Here is a 16,415-nt window from a genome sequence, read left to right as displayed (position 1 = left end):
GGAACAGATTGCTTTTGCCTACCTGGCTTTGTTGGATAGGTGACTGTACTGTGATTTGATAGTGAGCAGTAGGTTTTGCACATTATTAACAATGTAAACAAATACAGATGTATTTGTAGCAATGTAAACAAATATATTTTTACATGAATCACTGCCAGCTATATAGCAGGTCACTAAAACAAACCAACTGATCTTACATTGAATAAAGCCTTATCAACTTCAAATAGCAACACTGAGTTTTGATTGAGTTCAGGAACAATCATCAAGTTCTTCTTGACAGTAAATTTGGAAATTTGAATTAACTTTTAAACAAAGAGTAGCTGAACATGAATTTTGCCTCTTCCCTGTGGTCATCACTTTATTGCAGGTGATGGTCCCTGTATTTCATTTACATAATTAATAAATTTACATTTGCAGAAAATTGCATCCAAAACTTGTTGACTTTATAATAAATTAGGTTTTATAAGAGGGATTTAGGCATGATAATTGTTTACTGCATATTTTAGATTGTTTTCTTCATATTTTCCAATATGCAGGTTATAAAATATTCTATTAATTTTTTAAGTTATTAACTTAATTAATAAATAGTGTTGAAGATGTCTCTTACATTAGGTATGTGAAACCTGATTGCTTGAATTTTATGGACATTCCTAGACAAATATTTTCTTTTTCATTTACTTGACTTCTTTTGGTTTCTAAACAGGCTTGGAACCAAAAGTGAAGCTTTGCCAGTGTTATCACTTTCCTTCCAACTGTGAGTCAAAGCCACTAAGTACAAAGTTTCCCTACAATCCCATAACTTTTGCTAGATTCAGTTTATTTTCCTGGTAATTTTTCTTTTTTTTTTTTAGCTTTGCTAAACTTATTATCATATAACATAAAAGAGACTGTATGAGTCAGTCCAATTAGAAATGGCTTAAACCATGAGATTTTAAAATCTTTCTATGGTCTCTTCTGAGTTTTATCACTTGTTTTGCACCAGTCCATTTTCAACATCAGTGGCCACAAAACAGAAAATCTAAAAAGGCAGACATGAATATGATACTCAAAAAGTGGAGCTTTCCCTGTTGTTTGCTGGAGAAGACTTAAAACAACTTACTGAGTTTTCAAGAATTCACATACTTGTGAAACCTGTTTACTTTTGCATTTTTTATAAGTAATGTTAATCTTTGGGCTCCTGACTTGGTAGATATCAGAGCTGGAAACTCTGTTTATGCCATTTTTATCATCTGATCATATTAAATTTTGTTGCTGCTTTTTCAGTTATTTCCCTCAAAACTTGATTTTAATAAGGCTGATTAGATATATGATTTCCTAATAGTTATCATTTAATACCATAGCATGCTAGCATATATCATGCCTCTGATATCCATTAAGGCAGCTTTTCCAAAAATCATCCCTCTGCTGGGAAGAAAACAAGGCTTGACAAATAGAAGCTGCCCACAACCCTTTGAGTAGGTTTAGCTGTGATCGAATCTCCAAGTACAATTATTTTCAGTGTAAGCAAACGGGAGCTGAACTGCCCAAGCCAAGTGAGTGGGGCTGAGCACTGCTCTCCTGTTGTGCACTCAGGCCTGATGGCAAGGCTTGACCCAAATACAATGAGCCTCATGTCCCCAGGTTGCACACTGCAGTCTTTCACATTGCACACACAGATTAATCATGCAGCTTCCTCCACCTTTATCTAGGACTGATGAGTATCTGAAAGCCCATCCAGCTCAGCTTGTATGGTTTTTTCTGTCTCATGAAGCTTGCCTAATTAATATTCTGTGCTTTTATAACCTTTGGCCTTTATTCAAAATAGTACTTCAGCCTACTTGAACCCAGTAGGAGACAGCTGACATACTGACTGAGAACAGTTTTTCCCTGCCTGAAGTCTTAGGCTACTTTGAGACCACAGTATAATAATAAATACGAGAAATAAAGTATCATTATTTTTTCATCAATCAGCAGCAGCCTGAAGAGTAAACCAATAAAATCTGTTATTCCTGACACCTCTAATTTTTTGCTCCAGTTACAGTTTTTAAAATATGTCATTCGTCAAGCTACTGGATATTTCCAATTAAAGAAGCAGTCAAATAAGCTAGAAAGCTTGTTAGCTAATGTCTGACAATCAGCCATGTGCAAAGCCTTACCAAAAGCAAGTGGCTTTCATTATTTCCAGTAGAGACTGAAAGTTACATGATTAAAGAAATTGATTCCAATTATTTAGGATCCCATTCCAAGCACAAATAATAAATCAAACCATAAGTGGCATCGGTCTCACTAAAATATAGTGATAGCACCTTGACCACTGAAGAATATGTGCTTAGCCATTGGCCATTTCTCTTTTCAGGGGGAATTTCAGCTATGTGATGGAATTCCAGCTACTTGTAGAAAGTCCAGCCACGTGGTCATAAATAGAATTTTGTGGCATGTAAACTTTGGATGACTAAGATTTGGTTCTAAAATAACATAACACTCCATATTGGGAAATCTTTTTAAAGTTGAGTGGTTGCTTTTATTCTCTATATATCAGCTTCCTAATGGCTTTTCAACAGTTTGAGCCATTTTCTAAAATTGCCACAGCTGCTTCACATTACTTATGGGGTTCTGTTGCTAAGAGACCTTCTGCTTGCTAAGTCTCACTAGATCCCTAAACTAGATTTTTTGTTGTTGATTGTATATTCACAGAAAACACTATCATGAAACGAGACTTGGTATAACTTTTCCTTCCAAACTGGTTCAAAGGGTGCAGAGGCTTTCAAACTGCTAATAGCAGAGCTGTCTTAGGTAATGCTGCTTCTGCCTATTGGCTAAGCAAGTCACTGCTCTGAAGACTTCAGTATGTTTTGTACTGTCTCCTTTTTTGTTTTTCACTGTATGTTTCACAGAGCTGAAATTTGTGTTTGTTTTACTGTTTTGACAATAATTATGTTTCCATTAACAAGCTTATTTCAAAACAAAATTCATTAATTTTACCAGTTCACAAGGAATGGGAGGTAACTTCAACAGGAAGGAAGCAAGGACGTATCTGAAAGCAGAAAGGGCTGGTGGACTCAGTTCACCAACATCCTGCTCACTGAGTAGTCATTTCCATCCAGGTGGTGAATACAACACATTCCGTGCTACCATTTAGATCTGATCACTGGTTTCCTTGTTTGAACCATGAGGAAACAAGGTAAAAATCAACAGCAGCCAGGTCCCAGAAGGAGTAATTAAACAGTAGTCTCTGTCTAGAATAAACATCATGGCAAGTGAAGAGAGAGAAGTCTGATAGAAGGAAGTGGGTAAGGACTGGAAGGAATACTTGCATCAGAAATGTAACCAGGACAGAAATATCAGCTGGAGTAGACCAGTTGTGAAATAGAGAGAGCACCACAGCATGCACCTGAGAAACCCAGATGTTGAGCCAGTCTTTTCTTTCATGGCAGCTCAGGCCTCCACCTCAACTGGACAGGGCTGGTGACTTCCAGCTGAAAAATCAGATGGTGTGTGAGAAAGAGATTCTGGGCTGCCAGCTCTCAGCCTGGTGGTGGAGAGCAGAGGATGGTGATCTATGGATGTATCTGCAGAACTGCTCTCAGGACAGGAAAAGAAACAACACATGGAGCTTCTCTGGATAACACTTCCCAGAAAGAGGAATGGCTTGACAAAATTAGGAACGGTGGGGGTGGGGTTTTATTTCTGGTTTTGACATCACATCACCGAAGACTTGGGTTTGTGGTTCCAGAGCCACAGCACAAAACCCATTTCCTTTCCATGTTCCCTTTCTCTTTGACTAAATGAATGGTAACAAGGAGCTCACTGTCAGGTAGCTGGGGAGCAAGAACAACAACAGAGTACTTGAGAGGAATGTCCAGCTGATACCTGTAGACAAAGCAGAACAAAAAAGTTAATGTAATTCAGAATAATTTTGTTTAGGGAAAATCTGAGGAAATATTTTGATTACCAAATAAGGTGTTTAGAAATTAAGTACAAAAAAGGAATACCAGTGGTTATTGTGATAAGGAAATTAAGCAGGTTGAACCCTCATACCCATATTTTCAGTTCTGTCCAGCAAAGTATATCAAAGAATGGGAGATAAAACATTTTTATTTGCAGTTTTAAGATTCCAGCGAGCTGAATCACCTAGCATTTCACTGCTTTATTGTGAGCTGCTGAAACCTCGTTCTCATGTAAAAAATTTCAGAGGTTTGGCATGACTGAAAAAGGGCAAAAACTAGAGTGTGAAAATAGAACATAATTGCTAACATTTCAAAACAAAGGAAAGAGTTTGGTTAGATGTGAAAGAAGAGTCTCTGGTGGTGAAGACTATGAAGTGTATTCCACAGAGTTGGAGTGGTCTCCACTATTTGAGTTTTCTCATAATGAGTTTCACAAAAACCTGTTGGTGACAGTGGTGCTCAGATCCTGTCTTACAGGGGAGGAGTAGTCTTCTTCAACAACACATGATGCTCTTTCAATCCCCTGACAGAATTTCTTACAGTCCAGGATGATAAACACTTAAAAGAGACTCTGAGATCTACAGGATTTTTCAGTTCTCACTTACCTGGAAAGGGTGTCCCTGCTGGGCTGATCTCAAGAGTCACTGTGGAGGTAACCTGTGCATGTAAAATAGGAACATGTGTGGTAATCAGCTTCAGGTACCAGGAAAAACTGAATACAGTGAAGTAGGAATTATCAATGTCTTTGGGTCAGAGCATATCACAGCCCTTATGAAAATGAAAAGAGGTATTTGGCATTAAGTAGAGCTTTTCTATTTTAATGCTATATTCACTACCTTCATGGGGAGGAAATTATATAATCATAATTGTTTACTTGAAAAAAAAGTCTATGCTGGTTTCAATGGTAGATAAGAATTCCTGGATTCCTGATTCTTGGATGAATTACATAGTATTTGTCTATGCTATGACATGTAATGTTGAAATACGAACTCAAGATTGATCTAGCCTGGAATAATGTTTCAACCACCAGGGAATATGATACTTTTGTAAAAATAGGCTTGCAATTCAGATAATGATATTTCCACTGTATTATTTATTTGTTATGTCTGACAGTGAGCTTGGCCCTTTAGAAGAAAAGCTAAAAACGTTGTCTGCCCAGGGACTGCACAGCCTTAGGCCCCAGTCTTAGGAAGATTTATGTTTGCATATCTTGAGCAATCTCAGTGGGATTTAAACATAATACTGAATTTACAAAATTGGTGCACGTGGCCAGTGAGTGGGATTACAGTCCAGAACATGGAAAGAAGAATGTATCATGGCATTAGTAGCTTGACCCACATTTTAAGTTTTCTGTGGAGCAAAATGAAAATTTGTTACTCTGCTGCAAGGAACTTATTTTCAAGACAAGATCACCTGGAAGACAAAAAAAAAAAAAACAGAAACAGGCATCACAGTGGAATGACCACTAAAAGAAACCTTGATTTTAACTTTTTTAACTTTACCAATCAGCAGCCAAAAATCTCTTCAAACATTGAATGCTTTTATTTACAATCATGTGCCCCTCAAGTGGCATCCATTACTGAACTGGCTGGTGAGCTCATCAATCTGGATTATGTGAAACTAACTTCTTTGAAGGTTTCTAAGAATTCATTTCCTATGCTTGCCACAGATTGCCTAAACTGATTATCTATCTAAACTTATCTATAGAAAAAACTTCTAAACTTTCTTTGAACATTGTCAGCATAATAGTGAAATGTTCAACTACACCATGTGCATCCAAAAGAGAGAGCACAAAATATTACACCTTATTTTTTAACTTTTATTACTTTTGTCTTACTGAACTTGAAAACTTCTTCCTTTTCATTGATGCTTATGCAAAACCTCTTAAAAATAACTGCTTATAATTGCTCAAAATGTCAATAACCAGAGTCACATTTTAAAATCTATACATGAAAAATAATGTTATCAACCATATTCACATACATTTGAATTCTGAAGATTTCCTTCATGGTACACAACACACACAACTTAAATGTGATATAAAAGGACAGAAAATACATTTTCCACAAACTGTTTGGTCTCTCCTTTTGCTGTGTTGGTACCCAGGAGATGACTGAAAAGACACAGCCTTGAAATATTTAGCAGCTGAGATCTGAATTCCCTCTTTTGCAGAACCTGGGTCTCTCTGCAACCTACCAGATCCTCACAGAACATAAACAGAAAAACTTTGACTGTTACACTTAGCAAATTGCTTCAGCAATAAATATTAATATCTTTTCCCAGAAGAACTCAGGCCCAAAGATTGATGCTGGAACCAGTATTTTCAACCATGATAGGGAAGTTTATTCTTTTCTATTACACAAATTTTAAGTCATCACTAACACTATTACTCTACACAGAAAAAAATATAAAAGTTCCACAATAAAAAATTCTTAATAACAGTGTTGTTGTTAGTAAACAGGTAAACTATGTTATTTCTGCATGTCTCTATGGTCTAAATTTCTAATTGCAAAATAAATTTTAAAATTTTTGAAGCTTCTTGTTCCTTTAGATACAGAAATTACTGTAAGACTTTCAAAGTAGGAGAATCTATTCCTACCTCATAATTTGCAACATTTTTGCAGGCCTCCATAAAAGGTCAGAGTAAAACTGCTTGCAATTGATGGTTTTGTCCTTCTGGCAATCTAAGCTTTCCTTCTTCCTCAAAACTGACCTAACAGCTTTCATTTTTGCAGGTTTGAGACAGCAGAGAGTTAATAGTACTTCTAACAAAACTGCAATCATTTAGGACTATGGAATATTTTCTTTTTTGTTTTACAGAAGAATAAAGGAGTCTAAAAGCTCAAAATTCAGGAGCAAATTTTCCGCTGTACAATAAGTTCTAAACACCAGGACAACCCCTGGTTTAAGCTTGAGAATTGATAGAACAAACCTGTTTGTGGTAAGCCATGCATGCTCACCTTCTACTACTCCATTCACAAAAACTCTTTCTTAGCCAGCTTAGCTGTGAAACTGAAGGTTTATAAAGTGAAATTTTGGATCACTTTTTTAGGTAATGGTAAGCATGGTGGTGTGAACTGAAAAGATGGCAAACAATCACAGCAGACTTCCTTAAGTGTCACTGGCTTCCTAAAGACAGGACACAGATTTCCCTGTCCTAGGTGCTGTCAGCAGGGCATGAGTGGGTACACCTCCTTCTCCAAGGGAGACCTGGAGAGCATCAGGAGGGTGTTTTCACTGTTATGAAGCTTAAATAAGCTTCATTCCTTGTTAGATTTTAAAGTAAGAAAGTAATCACATGAAATGCATAAAGCAAGGACTGAGATGGTGAATTATCAGGCAGCAGTTGTCTTGAAGTAGGAAACTGAGCTAAAAATATAAGTCAAAATATGTAAAGAGATATCTTTTCATATTTTTATTACACTCTTGTTCATTTGTCCCTATAGAGACAAAAGCTTTCATTTTTGCCAGTGGCATGTAGGGAAAATTAAAAACAGAGTTTTAAAGCTAAAGTTACAGCCAGATATTTTTAATAGTACCCTTACTGTTGTTTACATATTTTAAGACCTTTCAGCTATTTGCATTCTATTTTCACTGGAGAGAAATCAGAGCAAAACCTGTTTGAGCAGCTTTTCTAAGCAGTTATTTTCTAAACCAGCATAGAAAATAACAAGTTAGAATTTTTTTCTAATATGTCATACTCAAAAAATATATTTATTCTCATATAATATTACAGCTGAATGAAAAAAAAAAGAAAATACAATTGTGGATTGTATGCATATAGGTTCTGCAGTTTTAAAAAACCCAAAAAACTTTCCCTGGGGTTTTGGTTTTGTTTTGTTTTGGAAGTTAAGTGTCTACAGTAGCATTTCTTTATGTAAATTATTTCTAACCATCACAAAGTTAGAGTTTCTGGGCTTTGTGCTTTGGTATTGGATAGCAGTACCCAAATCATGCTATCCAGGGAAGTGCTTCCACACTGAGAAAAATGTTTGCTCTTTACAGTCTAGGTAATGGACATTGGAGGAGAAGAAATGTATTTTATGCAGAAGAAAAATAGTACAATAACACTCTACTCTTGATCTTCTGTGCTGATCACAGCACCAGTATAGATCACAATATGCACACAGGATTTACAGGCCTGAAAATGATCTTACCAACTTTCTCCCTCTCCTCCATGCCAAATGTCGATTGGCTTGTAAAAATGTGGTTCATAGGCTAAAAGCAGGAAAACTCCCGCTTCCCTACACTTGGCTGGTGAAACTGATACAAGTGCAAGCACAAGATTCCTATTTCAAGGAAGCTGAGTTAGCTAGGTTCGAGTAAGTCTGAATAGTTCTCCACAGCTGGGTTCAGGTGAAGGAAGGTAACAAAGTGTCTCACCCTGAGTTATCAGTACTGCAAAATATTTTTACCCCCAAACAAAACCTCAGGAAAAGGTCTCTATCTTATCATAAAACACAAACAGTTTATTGTTCTGATTTGTGTTGTATCTGTAGCAAGATAAGTCTGTGGAAAACTAGAACCTTTCTTCTACAATGTGGACCCAGTATAAACCTGGAACACACAAGAGATATAGCAACTTATTTGAGATTTTTTTCTCCTCTAAATACTATTTTGAGACAATCATTTTTAAATTATTTTCTGTACATGGTATAAAGTTATAGGTAAATATTTACACAGTACTTAATGACGAAGATGAGCTATGTAAGTGCAATAACTAAGACTACAAAACTACCAATGCACTCCTCAGAAATATTCTCAAGAGCTGGTAGTGGAGGACACTCACCTCACAACAAATTAACCAAGTTTTGCTGACAAAGAAAAGAAAGAACTTGCATGATAATCCTTCTAAACCTATGACCATGAATCAGAGGCTATATTTGAAATTAAAATGATGAAATAACCAAACCAATGTAAAGTCTTCACAACTGTCTTTCACAAGCAGTCAGAAATATGATCTGAAAGTTTCTGGAAAATATTCAAGTGATGTAGTCTTCTGAAAATGGAGATGAAGAAGTGGTAGGAAGGAAAATAGTACAAAATCTAATAAAATTAATTTTAAAGAATTTCCAGCAAAGATGGGGGAATAAAAATATTCATTGAATGGTCATTCTACTTCTTCATGATTGCCTTTAAATAAACTTCATAATGCAAAGGTGTTAAAGGACAAAAGCAGAAGATATTTTAGAGTAGCCTGAGAAAGTGCTTTCTGTGAGAGACACAAATTGATTACCTGAAAATCAGAACCATTTTCTTTCATTCCTAAACAGCCCCGTATTTAGACTTACAAGATTTTAAAAATATGTAGTCCTGAAATACTCATTCTTTCCCTTTTACAATGATCATGTCAGGGCACCTTTTTTTTTTTTTTTTTTTTTTTTTTTTTGTGTCCACTATTTTTAACTTCTCATGACTCTGGTACTCCTGAAACACTTAGGATCCTTTTAAAATGTTGTTTAGACTCCAGAGAACCTGGAACACAGCACCTTTTCTGTGACAGAAATGTTTACAAAAAAGAAGAAAAGTAGAAAAATAAAATTGTGATCAATCTCCTCTATTTCCTGCTTCATACAATACTAAAGTTTAAAATCTTTTTTTACTTATATTATGATTTGTCAAAGGAAACAGGGAACTTTTTTCTTTAACTTCCAAAGCATGTTGTGATTCTGCTAAAATTAGTAGGATGCATCCCCCTGAATGCATCAGGGCTAAAATTATTGAAGGCATTTATGACTCACAATGGCAGAAAAAATAAGGTGGTTGGCTGTGACCCCACAGCTCTCAGAGTGTCCCGGACTTGTCTGAAATCAGAGCAATGTCTCAGTAGAACACTCACTAGACCATAGAAGTAGCTAATGCACATATACTTATTTTTTAAGTTGTCTGACATTAATTTGCAATAAAATTAAGTCATTTTAATTAATTTGATAACTACTGTGAAGCTTTCAGACACTTGTTATTAGCTAAATTGAACTGTATATGCTCTCTTTGTTTGCAGTAGTTAGTGCCATTAGATGATCTAAGGGAATCAGTAACACTACTGGGGTAGTTATAGAGAGTTTGATTGAAAGACAATGACAATTTTTTGTCACTTAGCATTTTAATGGAACACTAATTTCAGTCATGCAACACAAGAAATTACAAGCTGGATTTCAACTGTGCTAAGTGTGTTTCTTAATGAACTAGCATGGTGAAAAATATACCATAGTTGTGAAATAATCATATTTCACTGGTGAAAAATCCCATATTACATTTCTTAATAGGCTGATAACAGCTCCAAGTTAACCACCTATTCTTAAAGTCATTTCTGAAACAAGAAAAAATAAAGGCAGTTCTGCCTCCTCATTTGCTCATGGGTAAGATAATAGGTGATGCCAAATATTTTTAGAAACATGACTAATGGATAACCCAAATCCTTGCCCTCAAAACAGTCTGATAGTCTCAAAAAAGTGTTGAGTACCTACGTACTAAAAATCAGGTTTCTCTGATAATTCTGGTTTGCCCTTATCATTTCTCTTTTGAAATTTTAGAATGCTAGAGGGAAAATAATTGTGGTATCTTTGAGATAAGACTACCAGTCTCCCCTTTAATTCAAGGGTCCAAATGCTGATATGCCAATTGCCATCTACAGAAGCCAGAAGTGCAAACAATTATATTATTTGTTAAATACTTGCCTTACACTTTATTACATTACTGTGCACATCTGCCTCTTGACTGAAGCAAGTAAAATTTTTCCATAGCTCTCCTTGCAAATAAAATTGGCAGATCTGCCAGAATGTCATGATTTCCCTAATAATACATTACCCTAGGATTTAGCTTGAAGTCACGTACAAAATCTTCAATTTCTGCTGTTGAGTGCAGACATAAATGTTTAAGAGTCCCCAAGGATGATGAGAGACAGTGGAAGGAAACACAATCACTATGAAGATGATGAAAATCTTGAAGACCAGCCAGCATAGACAATAAATAACATAAAAGAAAGACCCTGTTCTCTAATGTTCCCTGAGAGCTAATCTAAGCACTACTTATGTCAGCCAATTGGCCAGGTAGTGGAAAGAGGATTCCCATTGTCTGGATGCATCAAGTAAATAAAGATTTCCATCCAGGACAACTCTCTTTTCATTGTCATCTTCTGCGGGGAAATTTAATTCCATAACATTCTGATCTCCTCACATTTTGTTTTGTTGCATTTATAAACTTAAATTAAGCCCCTTTTTCTTTCACTTTCCCTAACAGCTGCTCTAGCACAAAGTACAGGTGGATCTGGCATCCTCATCTTTATCAGTCTGGGGGCCAATACAGGGCAGGACATGAGAAAACCCTCAGAGCCAGGCTGTGGCCATGCTCAGTGACAGGCAGCTGGGCTTCCAGGCTTCCCTCTCCACGTTAGACAGGGCAGGATTCAGGAACGGCAGCAGCAAGGAAATCGAGTAACTTTCAAAAGCCACCAGGGATTAAGGTGAACTCCTTCACCTCAAGTATATTGTAGCAAAATACTTTTTTTTAAATGAATAAGAAAATTCTTATTGGAAGAACATTTTAACATTGGCTTTGCTGATTTGCAAATCTCCGGAGTCCTGTTTCCTGTTTATTACAGTACAGGGGAAGATTTCTGCTGTCAAAGCAAAAGTATATGGAAATAAAATATTAAATTAAGAAAAGCTAAATATCACCCAAGTTTAAATAAGTCTTCATTGCTTGTGGAAACTGCACTCCTCGTTCTTATAATAATAAAGCAAGAACATGCAAAATTCAAGTTTTTCTTACAAAATTAATTCTCTACATTGCAGAATCATGAACAAAAGGCATTTTAATATTCTAAGGAAGAGAATCATCTGACATTTATTTTACTGACTTTCTCAACAGATCTCTTTAATGAACAAGTTAAAACTTTGTTTTCCTCAGAAAGCCTACCTTATTTAAGGCACCTTAAAAAAACTGCATTTAGTTTCATATTATAAGATTTAGAGACTAAAATCTTTGTTTTTTTCTTGAGTAGATGACAAGATTGAGCCTGCAACAATCTTATCTCCAGTAGGACTTCATTGTGGTTTAATCAGCATAGGTTGTCCAAGTGTGGATTGTGATAATTTTTTCTTCCTCTTAGGAAGATGCAGTTTACAGGTTACTAATGAGAAAGGAAGTTGAGAGATGCTTAAATCAGGAATAATTCTGCTGCAATAGAACAACTTTAACAGACTTCCAGTAGAGAGTCAACAGGTGAGCATTAGTTCTTGATTAAAAGGGATAATACATACTAGAGGAAAAATGGACCCCTTGCAACTTTGACAGGGTACACACTGGGGACAAATGAAAGGCCCAGATTTTGAGAAAAGGTGAAACATACTGGATGTTAGTTATTTCTCTCAAATTTCTTGCTCCCTGAACATCTCTTAATACTGGATTACAAGGTACCATCTAATTTTTGGGTTGACTTGAGATCACATCTACAAAAACTTTCTTTTGAAGGGACAGTTTTACCCTCTGAATCTCTGTGTGAAGGTAGAGAAGTGACCCTGAGGAATGGTTTGTGCTGATGGGGGTCTCTGTGTCCGCTATTGCTCAGTGCCATACAAGAAATCACACAAAGATAAAGCACATACAGTCTCTACAGAGATGGTTGGAGGCAGTGCTGCATAGACTGGAAACCTTCTCATTTGAATTGGAAACAGAATCTGCTAGCTTCCTAAAAGGAAATGCTGTGTGTGGACTTGCCCATTGAATGACTTCACTAAAATGCTAAACGAATATAATCAGAAACACTTAGCTATAATTTTTGCAGACACCATTGATAGTACAGGCTTCCCAGCTCTAAATGTGTTTTGCATTTGTTTAAGGTTTGAAATAATTGGGTCTGGTCTTAATTGTGCCAGTGCAACAACAAGTTACAGAGTTGCTTTACTGCCTTAAAATACTTTTAACGAAACTTAATTGTCCGATTGAGTTACTGTATATTCTTTAAACATACAAAGGGAAAGACAATTAATCAAATTACTTTCTTATGAATAAGGAGAAAAACTTTCTTATGGAAACTTTGTAATTGTTCTGGAGAAGCACTTCGGAGTGAGGTGCCAAGGATTCACATTTGCTGGGCACCAACCTGCAGTCCTACTGATGAGCTCCAGGTGGGGAAAGAGCAGGTCTTCTGCAGTCACTGATACCCACAGCTAAAACCCCAGCTTTTCCCAAAGTCATGAGAAAGACATCCCTTAGTGCCAGTTCTGTGTTTGTTTATTATATTCATTACTTGAGGAAAAGTACATTGTAATTAAAGGAGTTGACGAGAAGGGCAACAAAGAAAAGGCTAAGAAGATGGGACCCTTGAAGGCAAGACTATCAATAGATAGCAATCTACAATTTAGAGGAAAAAGCCTGAAGGGGAATATAATTTGGGTTCTAAAAGTCATTTATGTATTGTGAGCTAAGCAGGGAACTGTTCAGCTGGTCGTTCTGGATAAGAAACAGCAATGCCCATGAAACTAGTATAAAGTTGGCTTAAAACAGGCAAAAAAGTGATTGTTTTCTCAGAAGGTCAGGAAATTTTAGAGCCTATTGTCCAAGGATGTTGTGGAGGAAAGCAGTAGAAGATGTTCAACAAATTTATTAGAAAAAAACAGGTCCATAAATGGATTCCAAAATGGCTGGAAGCGTGTTCCCTCTAATATCCCAAATACATCAATCATGAATGCTGGAGAAGCACAAGTTAAAAGAATTGCATGAAGTATTCAGCCTTGCAATCTCCTCTTAAATATCCCATAATGTTACTTTTTGAGGCAGAGTACGATGCTGGGTGGACCACTAGCCTGACCAGTAAAGCACTTCCTACGTTCAATGGGTTTTGGGCATGACTGAAAGGGAACAAGAGGTGTGACAAGGGTTTTGAAACTGAACTGAAAGTGAAAAGTAGCTCAATTTCATAAATAATGCAAAAAAACATTACTTCCAACAATGACAGTTCACTGTTTCTGAAAGTCATGGTGTGATTCTTGGAGTATCTGCACAGGGCCAGGAGTCAGACTTGATGATCCTTCATAGATTGTCCACTGAATCTGTAATGTCTGAAGTTTTTTGAAATTTTTAGATATGCTTATCTTGAAAAAATTGATAAAATGTTCAAGAATTTGCATCCTGAGGATTTAAAAACACTAAAAAAAAACCAACAAAAACCAACCCAAAAAATAGAACATGAAAACAAACAAAAACCCCCCAAAAGCTCTCTTTGGGATCACTTTGTGGTGTTGAAGGAAGCCTAAAGTTTGTCAGAAGATTTGCATTTCCTGGAGATATTTCAGTTTGAAAGTTTAGCTTTTCTCAGAAAACTTCCTGAGACTGACTGAAAAAAATGGAAGGAATGTTTATCCATTTGAAGTAATCTTTTTCAGAGAGCTATCTAAGCAAAAAATATGATAAAGCTTGTCTGTAGGTGGGATTAGACTGAAGGACTTTCCTAGTCCCAGACCCACACCCATTACACAAATTTATGTGTACAGTTTTATGCAACAGGGAGCAAAAAACTGCTTGCCCCCACAGCATACTGGTGTGGTGAAAATAGCAGAGAAGGATTTCAAATCCCTTTAAAGTTTTAAATATACTTGTTTCCAAGATAAGGAACATAAGGTTCACAAGCTGTGCAAGACTTTCCAGGCAGGGGCCCTCAGTGTTGGAGCAGAGCAGGATCCTGCCAGGCAGAATGGCTGTGCCCCAGAGCTCCCCTGGGGCTGGATGGAAGCTTTGCTCACCCTGAGTATGAAACATGGAACTAACAGCACCTCTGAGCTTGCAGTTAGACCTGGGCTTGGCTGCCAGCACGCATCTGTCACTGACGTCTGCAAAACTGGACACGGCAACAATGCAAATTATTGCACCTAAAAAATTGCCTAAATGGAGTAATAAGTCCATGGGATTTTCATGAGCAAAGAGTTCTTAGTCTCTATAATAATACCACCATTTCTGGAAACAGATACAGATCTTGCCCAAACTGTACCAAAGTCAATTTCTTTCTCTGAGCCTTTCCCTCAAAACTCTTATTTAAATGCTAGTGGATCTATTGGATTCCTTGTGTTTGTTTTAATTTTACATTCATCATGACATCAGTCAATTAAAGAAACTTAGATAACTTTATCATCAATTCGAAATTCCCTTTGCATTCTCCTTTGTGGAACCACTTAGCCTGTTTGTCTGGTATTGTTCCTCTCTGTTCAGCCAGCTTATCCAATCTTGGCTGTTTCCTCTGGTATAATCTTCCATGTTTGTGACTCTTGGGGGACTCGCCTTTCATTTTTATTGCCCCACCCACTGGAAAATTCTTTGCTCATTATTTCATTTTAAAGCTTTCGAATTTTCAATAGTCTGACTTATTTCCTCTCCATCTATCAAGTTTTTTGAAAGAAAAAAAAAAGAGAAATCTATGAAAGAAATGGTAGCATATTTATTCTGATACTCTTGAATTTAGGTCTGCATGGCAAAGAGATCTGATCTCCATAATGTACAGAATAAAGGTCTATGGAAAAAGCAATCCACTCCTTTCTTCATCATGGAAATACCAAGTCACTGTACATTCACAAAGGGGTTTTACTTCAAAGTTGCATGTCTTGCAAAATAATGAGTTGTTAGCTGTGACATTTAAGAAAAGGATTACTGTGAACTTATTTTAAAAGGTAATCTTATTTCTCTTACTCATGGTGACTCATTGGTTATGACATTTGATTTAGAAACATACCATATAGAGATAACTGCTCAGGGTGTTATTCGTAATCAGTGTCTGACAAACACTGAGTAGCAGGAAACCAAGACAACAGAGGTTGTCTGCTATGCTTGCTTTGAGGGCACAGGACAAGAGTGCTTAGTTTTAATCTTTGACCTTTCAGTAAAGGATTATGGAACAGGCAACCTGATAAATATTATTTTGGAACAAACAAAATGAACAAAAAAAAAAAAAGGTTTGGCCTTCCATCAGTAAAGAAATGTTCATTCTTAAACCTGTGTAAATTATAGATTCATTTTGTTTCACAGCAGAAAAAAAAATGAGACTTAAAATTTCATGGAAGTCTGTCAGGGATTTAGTGTCTAGAAGAGGGATGACTTTTTTTTAATACTGCCAACTTCTAAAATAAATATGGAGAAGGAAAGAAATAGTACATGAAGATGAATGTTGTGGGATATGATTTGAGGGGAGAAAGAACAGCGCATGACTTCATAAAATTGCAATAGCTACTAAATGCAAACTGCTTTGTGAGATGTCAGTGGACATCATCCTGATCAGCTTCACAGAATGTTGTGAAGCCTGCATGTGGCTGCTGCAGCAATGGTGTGAAACAGCCATGGAACAGTTGTAACAGCAATGACTTGTCAAATGTTTCCGTGTTTTTTAATTAACAAGTGTATTGTGTTTTCCCACAGTGATATTGCCAAAATTTTTGAGCCTGATGAAGCCTGACTCGACTAGCCAGAACTCTCTGGACCTTCTCATTAACTCAAATTGAAGTA

The sequence above is a fragment of the Serinus canaria genome, chromosome 4, assembly GCF_022539315.1.
Source record: "Serinus canaria isolate serCan28SL12 chromosome 4, serCan2020, whole genome shotgun sequence".
Taxonomy (NCBI): domain Eukaryota; kingdom Metazoa; phylum Chordata; class Aves; order Passeriformes; family Fringillidae; genus Serinus; species Serinus canaria.
This window is presented reverse-complemented; position numbering follows the sequence as displayed.